The following is a 15,084-nucleotide window of genomic DNA, read 5'->3' as shown; positions in this document are numbered from 1 at the left end:
TAACTCAGAAACAGGCTTGATCATGCCCAAGAGCACATACTTTCTACACAGTGACACTTTGTTGGGCTGAAGACACCAGAGCACAAAGGATGTGTTAATTCACATCTGTTGCAGCTTTCCTAACCATTTGCAGCCTCGCACGTTATCTTCCTTCCTTCCTTTCTTCTCCAAGTACAAGAGAGAAATTAAACAACTGAAACCTGCTCAGGGAACACAGTGGTGTGATTGATTTTTACTTATTATTATTTTTCCAGCTGCAGGTTGGTCGGGACATGCAAAATTATGGTTCCCACAGCCACTGTAACCTGACCACTGTGTGCCAATATTCAAGCACTAAAGTTAACAACCTATACAGTATTGCAAAATACCACATATGTTCAGGGCACTTGATTTATGGCTCATGTGAGGCTACATCGTGAACTTCCTGGCTTGGTGCAGATCCAGTCTTGATTCAAGTACTGTTTGCATTCAGGGCTTTGTTTTCATTTATCTATATTTTCATTTATTAAGGCAAATTGAAGGTGATTTGAAAGATGCTGCTTTTACTGTCCCTGTAGTTCTTCTTTACCATTTGTGTTTGGGAAAGTTAAGAGGTCTGGTAACATAAACTAATAATTTCCCTTTAGGGAATAATTGATTCTGTAGACTCACGTAACAGGTAAAAATTGGAAAGGGAAGCTTTGGGACAATGATTCTCCTGCCCATTGTGGTTTGCTGTAAGTACTGTTTAATTGAGTTAATTTGTTTATAGAAGCAAAATAAAGGCATTGATCCAAAACTCCTTGAAGCCTGAAGTTATATAAATTCTTAATCAAATATGTGTTTGTAGGAATGTATTTGTGTGTAGACAAATCGATGGAGTTCTGGAGGTGCATTACTGCATGTACTGAAAGACACAAATATTTACTATGCTAAACAATAGGACATGAGAAAATGGTCTCAAGTTGCACCAGAGAAGGTTTAGATTGGGGATTGGGATTTTTTTTCTCACTAAAATGGATTGTTAAACACTGTGCCAGGCTGCCCAGGGAGCTGAGGGAGTCCTCATCCCTGGAGATATTGCAAAGCTGTGGAGCTGAGGGACATGGGTTAGTGGTGACTATGGCAGTACTGAGCTAGTGATTGGACTTGGTGATCTTAAAGGTCTTTTCTGACCTAAACAATTCAGTGTTTCTATGACCATTGCTGAAAATGGGTTGTGGCAACTATATATATAAATATACATATATAAAGCACTTTCCCTTGAATCTGTGAAAGCAATTATAAATATTCACCCTGTAGCCAAAATGAGGCTTCAGAGGTTTCATTCAGGGAGTGCACAGGGGAATCCTGGAAAGCAGCTTTCCATTTATGAAGCCTGCTGTTGCAGCACACAGTGGGGACAGTGAAGGTATTTGGTGATATAGTTGCCTCTTGTTCCTGCCTATATGTCATAGAATCATAGAATGGTGGGGTTCGAAGGGACTTTTAGAGATCATCCAGTCCAACCCCACTGCAGAAGCAGCTCCCACCTAGATCAGGTCACACAGGAACGTATCCAGGCAGGTTTGGAAAGCTGCAGAGAAGGAGCCTCCACACCCTCCCTGGGCAGCCTGGGCCAGGGCTCCCTCACCCCAACAGTAAAATAATTTTTTCTTGTTATTTAAATGGAACTGTTTGTGTTCCAGCTTCACCCCATCACCCCCTGTCCTATTGCCAGCTACTACAGAAAAAAGAGATGTCCCAACCTCCTGACACCCACCATTTAGATATATGTAAATGTTAATAAGATCTCCCCTCAGTCTCCTCTTCTCCAGACTAAACAGCCCCAGGTCCCACAGCCTTTCCTCATATGAAAGATGCTCCAGTCCCCTGCACTGGCCTCTCTCCAGCACTTCCCTGTCCCTCTTGAGCTGAGGAGCCCAGAACTGGGCACAGGACTCCAGATGAGGCCTCAGCAGGGCAGAGTAGAGAGGGAGAAGAACCTTCCTTGACCTACTGGCCACACTCTTCTTGATGCATCCAAGATGTGTGTCAAATCCCATCTTCTCCCCCTGCACAGATACCCCTTGGTGCAAAGCAGCTGTTCCTCCTTCCAGGCAGAGAGTCTATTGCAGGAAAGAGAATATTTCAGGTGTTCCTCATATAAGTTATGCTGAGTCTGGGACAGTAGGATCAGTGATAGGAGAGGCTGGATAGCTGAGTAGACCTCTCCTGTTGGGTTAAGTCCATCCCAAAGTGCAAGAGGAGAGTTTAATAAAATGTGATAATGTTCTAACAACACAGAATAGATTGTCCATAATATTAAAAGAATAAATGATAGCCTGAAGAAAATCCACAAAATAGCCAATAATCTCTTTGAGAAGAGGAGATGAAAAGAATCCTTCTTCTTATTTCTTTTTAATTATTGTGCATCTAAAATCATCTGCTTCCCATAGAAAGAAGAATATGTTATTGTGCCCATGATTTAATAAGTTCAAATGAAATTAAACCCAACAGCAGGCTAGGCTGAGAAGCTGAAGGCTCCTAAGTATCCATCCCTGGCAGTGATATCCAGTGCAATGGTTACAAGCTGGAACAGAAGAGGTTCCAGAAAAGAAAGACAAGGAAAAACTACTTCCCTATTGAGGTGAGGGAGCACTGGCAGGGGCTGCCCAGATGGGCTGTGGAGTCTCCTTCTCTGGAGACATTCCAAACCCAGCTGGATGAGTTCCTGTGTGACCTACTCTAGGTGTTGCTGCTCTGACAGGGGGGTTGCACTGGAAGAGCTTTTGAGATCCCTTCCAACCCTTAAGATTCTGTGATTCTGTGATCTGCAACATGTTCTTGGGCCACCTTCACCTTTCCTGAAGCCTCATTGACCTCATTAATCATCTCTCTTCTCAACTAATGGGGAAGAAAATAGACTTTCTCACCACGTTAGATTTTGTGAGTCGTTCCCCAAAGGGAGTGGGAGAAGGGGAAGCACAGCTCTGTTTTAGCTGAGGAGTGAGTTTTAAACTTAAAACACACCTCAAAAAAATCCAAGCAGACATTATTTTCTTTTTTAGAGGAAACTTTCCTGGCAATTTTTAGAAATTAAGATTACAGTAATTGTCACAGTGTAATGGCACCCCTCTTCATTTCCTGCTGCTCACGGGGAGAGGGAAGGATAATTACTGCTCTGACACGTGGCAGTTTCCAAAAGAGATGCTTTTGCTTCTTACTCCATATGCCTACTTGACCCGTCTCTCAAAGGTCAGAAAATGATGTTTCTTAGGAGCACAAAAATGGGTAATAAACCTCTATTTGCATATACAGGCTCTTTTTCTTTTTTTTTTTGGTCTTCTTTCTGCATCAATTTATTGCAGCTTTAAATGGACTTGCCTCTGCCAGGAAGCATCGTTTCTCCCTTTCTCCCTGTGTTTATGAACTTGTTCTTTTTATGTGATTAGAGTAAAAGTCTCATTTTGGGGCAGTGAGATCTAATCCTTGTCTTTATGGCAGAATAATTTTTTGGCAATAATATCTGCATAAACTGCATATATGTATGTGTGTGTGTGTGTAATGACTCTAGTTATCTAGGCTTCTATTTTTACAGGATCCTTATCATGGTAGATGCTGTATAAGCACAGCTATTAGATTGTGCCACCCTGAGGAACTGGCAGGCTAAGCAAACACCACCAGGCTATTTCAAGTGATAATTAACGATGAGTTTTTAATGCAGAAGGTACTCTTCATGCTAGCAAGTCCAAAGCTCAGTTCCTAACTGGCTTCAGCATTTGGGGAAGGTTGTGGTGTGTAGTTTTCTGAGATGCAAAGCTGAATTTCTCTCCATCAAAAGACAGCTTTTGCCCCGACAAATGGAGCTTTTCTTCTTTCTGCATTTATTTTATTGACTCTAACATCTTATCTTCAAACTCATTCGAGTTCCTAATGTTCCAGTCTGGCTGGTATATCTTAGAGAATCAAGCTTTAGCTTTGGTGATAATGTGTCTTGCATGCATGGTAGTAATTGCTGTGTCCTTTCAAGGTCACTTGGTATGAAGCTCGTTCTGGAAAACGTGTTCTTTCAATAATGTCAACTTTGTTTTAAATGACTGTGCATCCATTAAAAGCCATATTCTAATCAGCCCACTCCTCTGTTCCCAGGGCTGTCAATATGGAGCATTTAAATCACAAGGCTATTTTTTTCTTGACTTTATTTAAGTGTAGGCTTTTGTTTGTTTTGTGAGGTTTTTTCAAGGTGGTCATTAAAGCAATTTTCCTAAGACAATCTTTATTTTCTTTCTTGTTCTGCCTGTTTGGGGGGAGGGAAATAGGTTTTGATCTTTCAATATTGGCTGGAAATAGATTCAGTTCTGATTTTCTCTCTCTTTTCCCTCTATTCCCAAAAGGGAGGTGGATTTTACTCTGAATGGCCCAAAGTACTGCCCTTGCCCTGCTTCCAATGAGTCTGAGAAGGGAAAATCTTTTCTGCTCTGCATGCCTACAGTCTTGCAAAGAAATGCCAGTGGGGTCTACAGATTCAGTACTGCACTCACTAACCATCAGACTCCCTCTCTGATGTGTCAGGGATGCAGCATTGCAACTGGAAGAGTTAAAATGCAGAATCTCCATCCTTAAGGGCAATAAAACCTGCACTGCAGCCCTTGGGAAGATGCCCGTGTTCCTTGTGCTGCTCTTGGCTGTGTGCAGGTTTTGTGGGGCAACAGGGGTGCTCAGGACCTCAGTGGTGGAAGAAAATCCCTACAATCCTACTCTATCTGGAGGCAATTTGCAAAGGCTAGAGATGTGAGCTCCCAATAACACAGAGCCCTTTATTCTGCAAAAGGAGAAAAGAAGACAAGACCAAATCTATATAAAGACTAAATCTGTATGAGAAGGTTTGGGGTGAAACTTGCATTTCCTACCTCACCCAAACAACTTCAGCACCGTGGTTTTTCCTTAGCAATCCCCTATAAAGCACCTGTCTCAGGATAAACCCACTTTGCTTGCCAGTGTCTGCTCATGTTGCTGGAAACTGCAGCTGCCTGTATCAGCACCTGAGCAAAGGGGTTTGTATTCATTAGCTGGCTTTTCTGTTTGCTTTGAGGTTCTGTTTGTTTGTTTGTTTATTTCTTGGTGGGTTTTTCTTTTTCTCTGTTTTTTTTTTCCCCCTTCCCTTTTGTTTGAGTGAGAAAGGACAGAGGTTTCTATGTGGGTAGAGTATGAAGGCAGAGGAAGGGTTTCTTTTGTATGAAGCCTCCTCCACAGCAGCTCACCGGCTTCACACGCCGTGCTGCTGCCTCTCTCCTCTGCTCCAGCTCTGAGTCACTCCTGGAGCCGTCTCACAATCCAAAGGGCTGTTTTGTCTGGAACGAGTCAGCCTCACCTCCCAGCTCTGCAAGCACTTGCTTTTATGCTCCCAAATCCTCGGGGGGCCACTTTCTCTCACTCCACACTGGTGAAAACCCTGCCAGGAGGGCTGTGGGTAGGAAATGGTGATGCTGTGGCTGCGTGGAGGTGTTTGAGGTCATAGGATGAAGCAATGGCATGAATGTGCCTTGTTAATAGGAGAGAGTGCTTTGGCAGAGAGCAAATCTATAATGTGCCCAGAGGCTTGGGCTGATAGTATAACTCAGCTGGTACCTACATTGTTATTCTCCCAAAGCCAACAACAGCTCTGCAAGTATTTTTCACCGTTGCTTGTGATAGCTGCCTGGGTAGTTGCAGCAATGTTTTTAAAGACAACTGTTAATATTAATAGAAATTAATATAGTGACAGATTTGGCCAGCTGGATGGATGCTCACCTCAGTTGAAAAGCTTTGTCCTTGCATGCAGCTTTTCTAGGCAGTAAGGGTCACCTTTGGCAGTGCTGTCAGAGCTGTGCTGACAGCAGTGTAAGAGGAGACCAAATGCAGGCCAAGATCCCAGAGCTGATGAAACGTGGGCTGGGTCTGAAGGGTACATGTGGCCACGATGGCTGTAGTCTAATTAGAAACAATGAACCTCTGCATCAGTCTGCAAGCTTGGATTTTGTTCACTCTTTGGGAATTTCTCCCCTATACATTAGTGTTTCTTTTCCTGTGCAGGAGCTTGATGATCTAGTGAGAGGTTTTACCCACTGTAAGTGGAAGTGGGATGCTCATAAGACCTCACCCACCTCCTCTCCTTCAACCCCACCTTGCAGAATCTGCACTGCAAGACTCTAAATTGACTTCTGCCCTGGCAAATGTCACAAAGTAACTGGAGAAACAAATGTGAAACCTTAGTGAGTGTGTCACCTTGCTCCAAAGTGAATGCAGTGTTATTTAATACATTTAAACTCCTCTGTGGAGATGGATTATTGATAGGAAGGGGATTGTATTCTTCTAAACCCACTTGGATAGCTGCATTTATCACATGATTAAGTGTGGACAGTGGTAGTGTTTTCCCATGAAAAAAGAAGTATTTGGAGATAAGTTAACCCTTACTTCACCAAGGTGAAGGTAAAAACCCATTTCCAGGGCTCCATCTGATTTGTTTTCAGAATCTCAATGATCAATGCTATATCCACTGTATAATTCAAAGATATTTAATCCCTCTCACTTCTGTGTAGAGAGCACTGCTGTTACCTCCCCTATACTGTATATCATTGTGAAATGCCATGGGATGCTATGGCTGTTGCACATAGCAGTCTGCAAATGGACCTGGCATAGCAAGACATATTTGCCATCTCAGACCCTGTCAGCTGATCACAATTATCCCTGATTTACTACAAACACAAGGAAACACAAGGACAAGGCTTCCTATTTGGATTCTTTATTCTGTTACTTAGGTCTGGTGCCCAGCTGAAAACTGTTCTCCAAATTTGTGTTATTTTGCCAAATTAAGCTTCCACTGGTGTTTCAGTTTCTTATGGAGATTCATCTTCATTTTAATGACAACCTGATGTTCAGGTATCTTTGGAGTTAAAGCATAAAGCTGGACATATATCAGAGAGGTAGTTTATACATAGTTTCTCTATAAAGTATACCAGGAACTGTAGGATAAGACATGTGCAGATGATGCTTCAAGCAGTTATTTTGATGGCAATAATCTGTGTGATAAATAAAATACATGTGTTCACCTAAACACAGATGGTGGTTCTTCCTTACATCTCTTACAAATGTCTCAATTTGAGAAGATGCCTTTGTGGCAATTAACTCCCTGACGTTCTTCAGCTATGTCTGCCTGTCCCAGATCTGAAATCAGGTGGTGGTTCATAACATATGCCATGGGCAAACCCTGCTGAAATTTCTAGGATATGCTGCCATAGATGGGAATGGAATGAGAGTTGGACTTGATGATCCCTATGAGTCCCCTCCAACTTGAGATATTCTATGATTTCTCTAAATGAAAAGACTGAGTGTGATTCATCACTGTTACTGTCAGGAGCAAATCAACACTGCATGGCTGGTTCCTGCTTGGCATCACGGATTTGCCTCTTCTTGCCTGTAAACCGTGGATGTATCAACACTGGGGTTCCACTGAGGTCAGTTCTGGAGCCAGTCTTATTCAACATCTTCATCAATGACCTGGATAAGGGTCCCTGATGGCAAGTTCCCTGCTGGCACCAAACTGGGAGCACTGGCTGATTCCCAGAGGCTGAGCTGCCAGTCAGCGGGATCTCGAGCGGCTGCAGAGTTGGGCACAGAGGAACCTGCTGAGGTTCAACAAGGACAAGGGCAGAGTCCTGCAGCTGGGAAGGAACAACCCCCTGCAGCAGCACAGGCTGGGCATTGACCTGCTGGAGAGCAGCTCTGCACAGACACACCTGGCAGTGCTGATGGACAGCACATTACACATGGATGAGGAATATGCCCTTTTGGTCAAGAAGGCCAATGGTATCTGGGGTACATCAAGAAGAGCATGGCCAAGGAGGTTTTCCTCTCCCTCTAATCTGCTGTGGTGAGGCCTCACCTAGTGTTCTGTGTCGAGATCTGGGCTCTCGAGTTTAAGGGTGATAAAGGATTTCTGGAGAGAGTCCAGAGCAGGGCTACCAAGATGATCAGGGCACTGAAACATCTGACAGGGAAAGACTGAGGCTTGGGGAACCTATCAAAGCTGATAAATACCTAAAGAGTGGTTTGGAGAGGCTGGGGCCTGTGTATGTTGTGTGGTGGCCAGTGGCAGGACAAGGGGTAACAGGCACAGGCTGGCACACAGGCAGTGCCCCTGGCACAGGAGGAGAAAGTCCTTTGGTGTTGAGGGGAGGGAGCCCTGGCCCAGGCTGCCCAGGGAGAGTGTAGAGACTCCTTTTTGGGAGGTTTCCAAACCCATCTGGACACATTCCTTTGCCCTCTGAGCGAGGGGAACCTGCTTTAGCAGGGGCTTGGGCTGGATGAACTCTAGAGCTCCCTTGCAACCCCCACCATTCTGTGGTTCTCTAATCCTGGAGGAAGGGTTTCAGCCAGGCTCTTATGGATATTCTCCCCTTGTGAGTGTTTAAACAGACAATTTTTCATTTTGGCAGCAGGATGGCAAGAATGCATCCTACTGTTTCCCTTGCAGTAAAACACAGTAGCTCTTTTCAGTGTCCTCTTCTTTAATCCCACTTTAATTAAAGCTATATTACCTTGTCATACATTGGAATGAGCATAAAGCAGTCGGTCGCTCCAGCCAGCTTTCCATCAAATGGGTTTTGACTTTTTCCCTGCTCCCTAAATCAGCTCAGACCTCAATCTCCTCTCTTGTCTCTCTGTGCTCAGCTTGAGTATTTGTCTTCTTCAGATGCTGGAAAGGAGCTATAAATGGCAGAACAAAGGAGGATTTTCCTCATGGCTCATTTTCCCACATTGATCATAAAACCATCTTAACACAAGTGCAGTATTTCCCATGATGAAAGAAAAATAAGTTATTACACCTTTTAATATCATATTTCTTTATACATTCATAATGGATCAGAGCCTTTTGAAAACAGACAGCTGTGTTGTGTTCAGTGCAGCACTGCCAAGGGGTACTGAGCAAAGGAACAATGACTTTCTGCCTGTTTATGCAACTTCCCAAAGCAAAACTCACACCACAGACACGAAGTTTTCAAGGTCCTCCTTGACATAGAGACTGAGACATGAAGGAACCTATAGAAGCTAAACTTCTGCTTGAAGAAACTGGCTGGAAATAGGACCATGAAAGGCTTATTTCCACCAGTTCCATCAGCCCAGTTTTCCATGAGGCAAAGCTGAAGATCCTGCTTCCAATCTCTGCAAGCCCCAGATCTGTTGTGAGTTGTGCTTTGCATACCTCCCTCAGATGAAATGAAAAAACTTCAGTGTTTTATCTTCTACTTCTGATCAGCCTGTAAGCTGAAGGAAATAAAACTATTGAGATGGCTTTTAGAACCTTAACTCAGTATTACACTTCATACAACTGAATGTCTTGATCTGCAGTTTCTTGCTTGAAAGAGATCTCCCCTTCCCCTTCCCCTTCCCCTTCCCCTTCCCCTTCCCCTTCCCCTTCCCCTTCCCCTTCCCCTTCCCCTTCCCCTTCCATTTTTGGTTCTGTATGGGAGTACATTTGCATGAAGCTCTTAGTAGTGGCATGCAGTGAAACCCTAATGATTACTCTAGAAAAAATCCTTCCAGCAAACAAAAATAAGTAACCAAAGCATCTGCTTGCAAGCACAAGCGATTTCTGGTGAGCCAGGAAGGTGTTTTCTCCCTTTCTGTGCCCAGCAGTTTGTAACTGCTCAGATGATTTAAGCAAAGCGAGTGGGAATGTGGCTTTCTGTGCAGCAGGACACACTGACCTCTTCTGGAAGCTGAGGATGGGGAAGTTTGATGGCCCTATAGTGTGAGTTACTTTGTTGACCCCAGTATTTAAGTATGATTAAAAGCACCACTGAAGAGCCAGACAGAGGGGAAAAAAACAAGAAGGCTTCTATTTTTTCCCCAGGAGTTGCTGGGATGTGGGAAGCTGGGGATGCTGCACACTTCTGAGTGCCATCTGCTGGCACAGGGCTCTGTCAGATACAGCAGCCTTGTCTTACAGCAGTGGGAACCATCAATGCTTGTTGTCAATGTCTCTGAGATGAGGATAAAATCTGTACAGGGTTGTGGTGGAACAGGATGTTTGATGCTTCTGTTGAATGCAGAGTCCCTGCTTACTGGATGGAGGGAAAATGCACTAACCACTTGCTACATCTTGTCTCTCTGTACTAGGTAGAACATACATACCACATTCTATTCAGATTAATATGAATGCTTTTGTGTGTATACTACATAATTTTTCATGTTGCTAAGGTGGAGACATTTTAGCTTTAGGTCACATCTGGTGAAGCAATGGGGAGTTTGACAATTTTTAGTCCAATGTTCATCTGTGGTGGAGTACACAGAGCTGTACAGAGTCTCTCTCTCTCTCCCCTGTTCACACCAATTTGGCATCCCAGAGGTGAGAGTATGAGATGCCCATCAGTACATCTTGCTTAGGCCACAATAGAGTCTGGCAGGACTGTGTGTGCCAGGTACAGAGGAGAGTGAGGCATGGTGACCTATCACTGGTGCACCATAGGGTAGTGCTAATCTGCTATCTGTGAGTTTAAAAGGTCAAAAACCTTCTAAATTAACAAGGAACCTCAGCTCATATGTGTGAGTACACATAATGGTGATATCAGGTGGTGTTCACTTGTTGGACACCTGCCTGCAACCCTGGTCAGAGCTGCCAGACAGTCTCAGGCTGGGAAAAGGTGAGCCACGAGGGAGGGTTTTGTGGAAAAATAGAAGAGGAAAGCACATTTTCTTTACAGAGAAACACATTTTTTTGCTTAAAAATGCTGAGTTTGGGGTCTGCATTTTTTCTGGTTTTATGTTTTGTCCCTCATTTTATAAAGATGAATCCTTTGCATAAGGGATGTCATTTGTGTTCTTGTCCCATACCAGTCCTGCTTATTTTGAGATGCATTTTATTCTGAGCTTGATGATATCCAATATTATAAAACTTTTTCCTCTTCCTTGCAATGCTTGTTGTTGCTAACCTACAGGTATTGTCCCCCTGTAGAGATCTGAGTTCACACAAAATCCCTTTAATCACCTTTTTGCCTTGTTGACTCTCCCCTCTCCTGCCTTCTTGAGTTGCTAGTGGTGTTTCTTCCCTTTCACATCTGTAAAAGCCTGGAAAACATTACAGAATACAAATTGTCCACCAGAAGAAAAGGATAGGTTTAAAGAAGTGTGGTGTGAAGGTGTGTGGGTTGTATTTTTTGGAAATGCTATATTAGACTTCTTTGTTTGCAAACATGAGTTCCTGTGTGACCTACTCTAGGTGTTCCTGCTCTGGTAGGGGGGTTGCACTGGTTGATCTTTCGAGGTCCCTTCCAACCCTTAAGATTCTGTGATACTGTGATATGACCTAGGGGAGATAAGTTGGGGAACTTTCCCAATGCTGAGTTATAGTTGATGCCTCTGCAGACTGAAAACACTTCACAAATTGAGGTATTTCAACTACGCTGGAGAAAGAACCCATCCCCATTTTACAGAGAAGACAAGAGTTTGCCTTTGTCACTGTTGTAAACACAGTGTTTGTTCCCAAAGTAACCCATGCCATGGGTTATCTCTTTTATGTCTTAGGTGTGGGGTTTTTTCCTTTGTTTTCTTTTTTTTTTGTTGTTTTCATGATGTTTTTGGTGGGTCTAGAGGTGTGAACAAAGAGGACTAGGTTGAGTAGCTGGCAAATGAAGGACTTTTGACATGCAAGGAGTCTACAGCATTTATGTGTTTCATGGAACTGTTTATCCACTGTTTAACACCAGAGTATTGGATGTGGAACTGGGGTCCAGTCAAGTAGGCCCTCTAAACGAGTTTGAAAGCTCTTGTCTATAAGAGTAGAGGAACTGAGCCATGGTATCTTCATGATTGGGGATTAGAGGAAGATATCCTGTTGCCTTCAGTAGGTTTGTGTTGTTATTACCTTGTTTACAGAGCTGGAAAGATGGGAGGGAGAATGAAGGTGTGTCAATGAGATCCATCTCACATGACTTCTTCATGAAAGTCATGTAATCATTGTAGGTATTAACAGGAAGGCATTTTGCCACCTTGCTCTGTTAATTTCCTTGAGTTTCTGAAGATCCAAGGAATGAGTCTGGGGCTCTTGAGCCTGGAGAAAAGAAGGCTCAGAGGAGACCTTCTCATTCTCTACAACTACCTGAAAGGAAGATGCAGTGAGGTGGAGGTCTGTCTGTTCTCGCCAGTAACAAGCAATAGAACAAGAGGAAATGGCCTCAAGTTGCACCAGGGGAGGTTCAGACTGGATGTGACGAGGAATTGCTTTGCTGCCAGGGCTGTCAGGCATTGGAACAGCTGCCCAGGGAGCTGCTGGAGTCACTGTCCCTGAAGGGGTTTCAGAGCTGGGTGGGTGTTGCACTGAGGGCAATGGGCTGGTGGTTGATAGAGCTGGGACAGAGGCTGCACTCCATGAGCCTCAAGGGCTCTTCCAGCTGAAACCATTCTATGGTTCTATGATTCCATGAATGAGGTATTTCATATTTATTCAACACCATAACATTTAACATCTCAGAGCTTTCTTTTTGATATCCACTATTAATTCCCAACATCGCAGCAAGAAACAAATCAATCTCCTTGTTCCCTGGTGCAAATATTTGGTGATAAGGTTACTCAGGAGCTCTAAATCAGCTTTCATAGTTTCCAAAAGCAAAGTTATACATAAACTTCCTTACATACCATGGCAACTGGTTCCTCTTGGCAGGTTGCTCCACTGAGTACGATAAAGATGACTTTGGCTTTATTTAAGGACAAGTGATGTGAGAAGACTGCTTGCCTGCAAAATCTTTCCTGTCAGGAAAATTCCTTGCTCTATGATTCACTCATGCCATATGTGGGGGAATTAAATTCTGGGTGAGATGCATGAAGGAAACCCCACAGGAGAAGAAATGATTTGACAGCTGATCCATAGAGCTCTTTCAGCCACCTCTAAAGAAAATGCTGTGATGCCAGTATCAGTTTCATTACACATCTGGGCTTGACTCATCTGCTACAGTGAAAGAAGGAAGAAACCCAAAGAAATAATTAAAGTTCATTATTGCATGTATATGAAACAGCATTATTAAAGTATCTACCCCACATTTATTTATAACCCTTCTTCCTGACAGAGCCTGACATGTTTCGCAAACACCACTGAATGATTATATATTCTTTGCCCAAAACCTGAGGATGTTGCTCTGCATTTTATTCATCACTTGTTCAGTCAAAATTTATGTTCCTGCACAATCCCTACGTTTTGCAAGATCTCTTTATGTAGGTACATTACTCATGAGACCTACCAGGCAGATTTAGAATAAGTCAAGGTGGAAGAACTCGAATTTCTTTCTCAGAATGTCAACATTTTCTGAGGAGTGCCAGATGCATTGCCACGGCATGACAGAGTGAGACTGGAGGAGAATAATACCACCATTGTCACTACAAACCAAATAGGTATGTTTTAGTTAGCAGGATGAAGTTATCAATGACACTTATCCAGGACAACTAGCTAACATGACTTCTCCTAGAGCTCTAGGGGGTATCCATTGCTCAGAACCTTTTGTAAAACTCAATCAAATGTAGTTTCCTACAAAATTAAAGACTGCCCCAGGACATACCTCAAGGGCTGGTCTCTTAGTTATGATCAGACAGGTCTCATCCCCTTCCATTTGCCAATTGAGACCTGAAAATGGACAAAAAATGTAGGGCTCAGATAGACTTTGGCCTATTATTTGAGCTAAACAGTAGTAGAGGTAAAAGCAGTGATAGTGGAAGCAAAGAGAAAGCCTCCAGTAGAAAGGTAATGTAAACCCATCAAGGATTTTAAAACACTGAGCCAGACTGGTGGTCCTTTACTGATAGAATGTGTCACCTCCCTCAGCAGAAAATGTCCATGACTTGTAGAGAGCTTGACATGGAGAAAGTTGTGTGCAGTGATATGAACTCAGTCAGCTTCTGCAATTTGGTAACTAAGCAAACAATTTCCTCAGTCTAATCTCAGATCAGTTGAGAGTTTAGTATTTACCTAGAAAGACAAGCTTTTTCAATGCTTTTCTTTTAACTGGTTTTTAAACCCTGTTACTCAAATCCTCTGTGGCAAGAAAGCTTCCTTTCCAGAAGGTGGGCACGGTGTTGGTTTGTCTTCAGAAATTAGCAGCAAATACTTCTTCAGGAGAAGACAGGGATTGCTGTCTATAAGGGGGATTTACTGCACAACCACTGTGGGCTTTATTCCCCAGTAGCTGGCACAGGTGTGGTAACTAAGGAGTAACAACAGTTAACACGTTGGCTTTTCTAATGTCTAAACTCGCTTGCTAAAGATTCCCTGCTTTCCTTCTCCCATCTTTGCTTCTGAAAGATATCAGCACTGCTGAGGCTTTCATTCCCTGTGGGGAAGACCTGCAGATGGTTCTGTCTCAGACCTTGTCTTACCTGAGTGAGAGATCTGTGCATTTTGGAAGCATCGTGGATCTGCCTTTGGCTTCCTTTCAAATCCATGCTTCTTGCCTCTTTGTTCCAATCTCCTCCTTTCTGAGCATCTTCTGTGTTCTTCATTCACTCTTGCTGTTTCCTGCTCTGTTTTTGCATAGTTGTCCTTCTCCTCTTTCACTATCTTTCTTTCGCCCTCATCTTTTGCTCATTCCATTCCCCTCTGTAGAAGTTGTGACAAAGACTTGAGAGCAAAGAGCACTGAAGCCATTTCCTTGACATGTACATCCCTTTTACAGCATGAGATATGATCAGTTGCATTTCTGCCCATAACCATGCTATTAATGTTTAAATTGTGCTTATTGACATAATGATACCTATTGTGAGACTAACAATATAAATATGCTTGGAACAACTAGGAAAACAAGATAAGAGAGTCTCAATGCCCAGGGGACATACACAGGATGGAGAGTAATAGGGAACATTATGTACTTTGCTCATCACCAATTTTTCAATGAAAGAGGCTTTAAAACCTGCAGCAGCTTTCAGCATATTAAGTGTGTGTCACCGAAGCGAGTTGAGATCGGCTTCTGTAGTGACTCTTTTCTATGTTGAAGCAAACTACTTGTGACTCAAGCTTCGTTTATGAAGTTCCTCTCTTCCATGGAGCCTGTGGAGGTCCAAAATTTTCTCTGCAGATAACATATTTGAAAGCTTGAAGGGGTA

General features: G+C 43.2%; 1 protein-coding gene across 13 annotated transcripts in view; it reads left to right on the top strand.

The window, feature by feature from the left end:
- Positions 1–15,084, top strand: part of TSNARE1 (t-SNARE domain containing 1) — a 511,254-nt gene that overhangs the window by 242,532 nt on the left and 253,638 nt on the right. The gene's annotated exons all lie outside the window — the stretch shown is intronic.

The sequence above is a fragment of the Colius striatus genome, chromosome 4 (genome assembly GCF_028858725.1).
Source record: "Colius striatus isolate bColStr4 chromosome 4, bColStr4.1.hap1, whole genome shotgun sequence".
In the NCBI taxonomy this organism is placed as follows: Eukaryota; Metazoa; Chordata; class Aves; order Coliiformes; family Coliidae; genus Colius; species Colius striatus.
The sequence above is the reverse complement of the archived record's forward strand: the minus strand, read 5'-3'. Positions and strand labels throughout refer to the sequence as shown.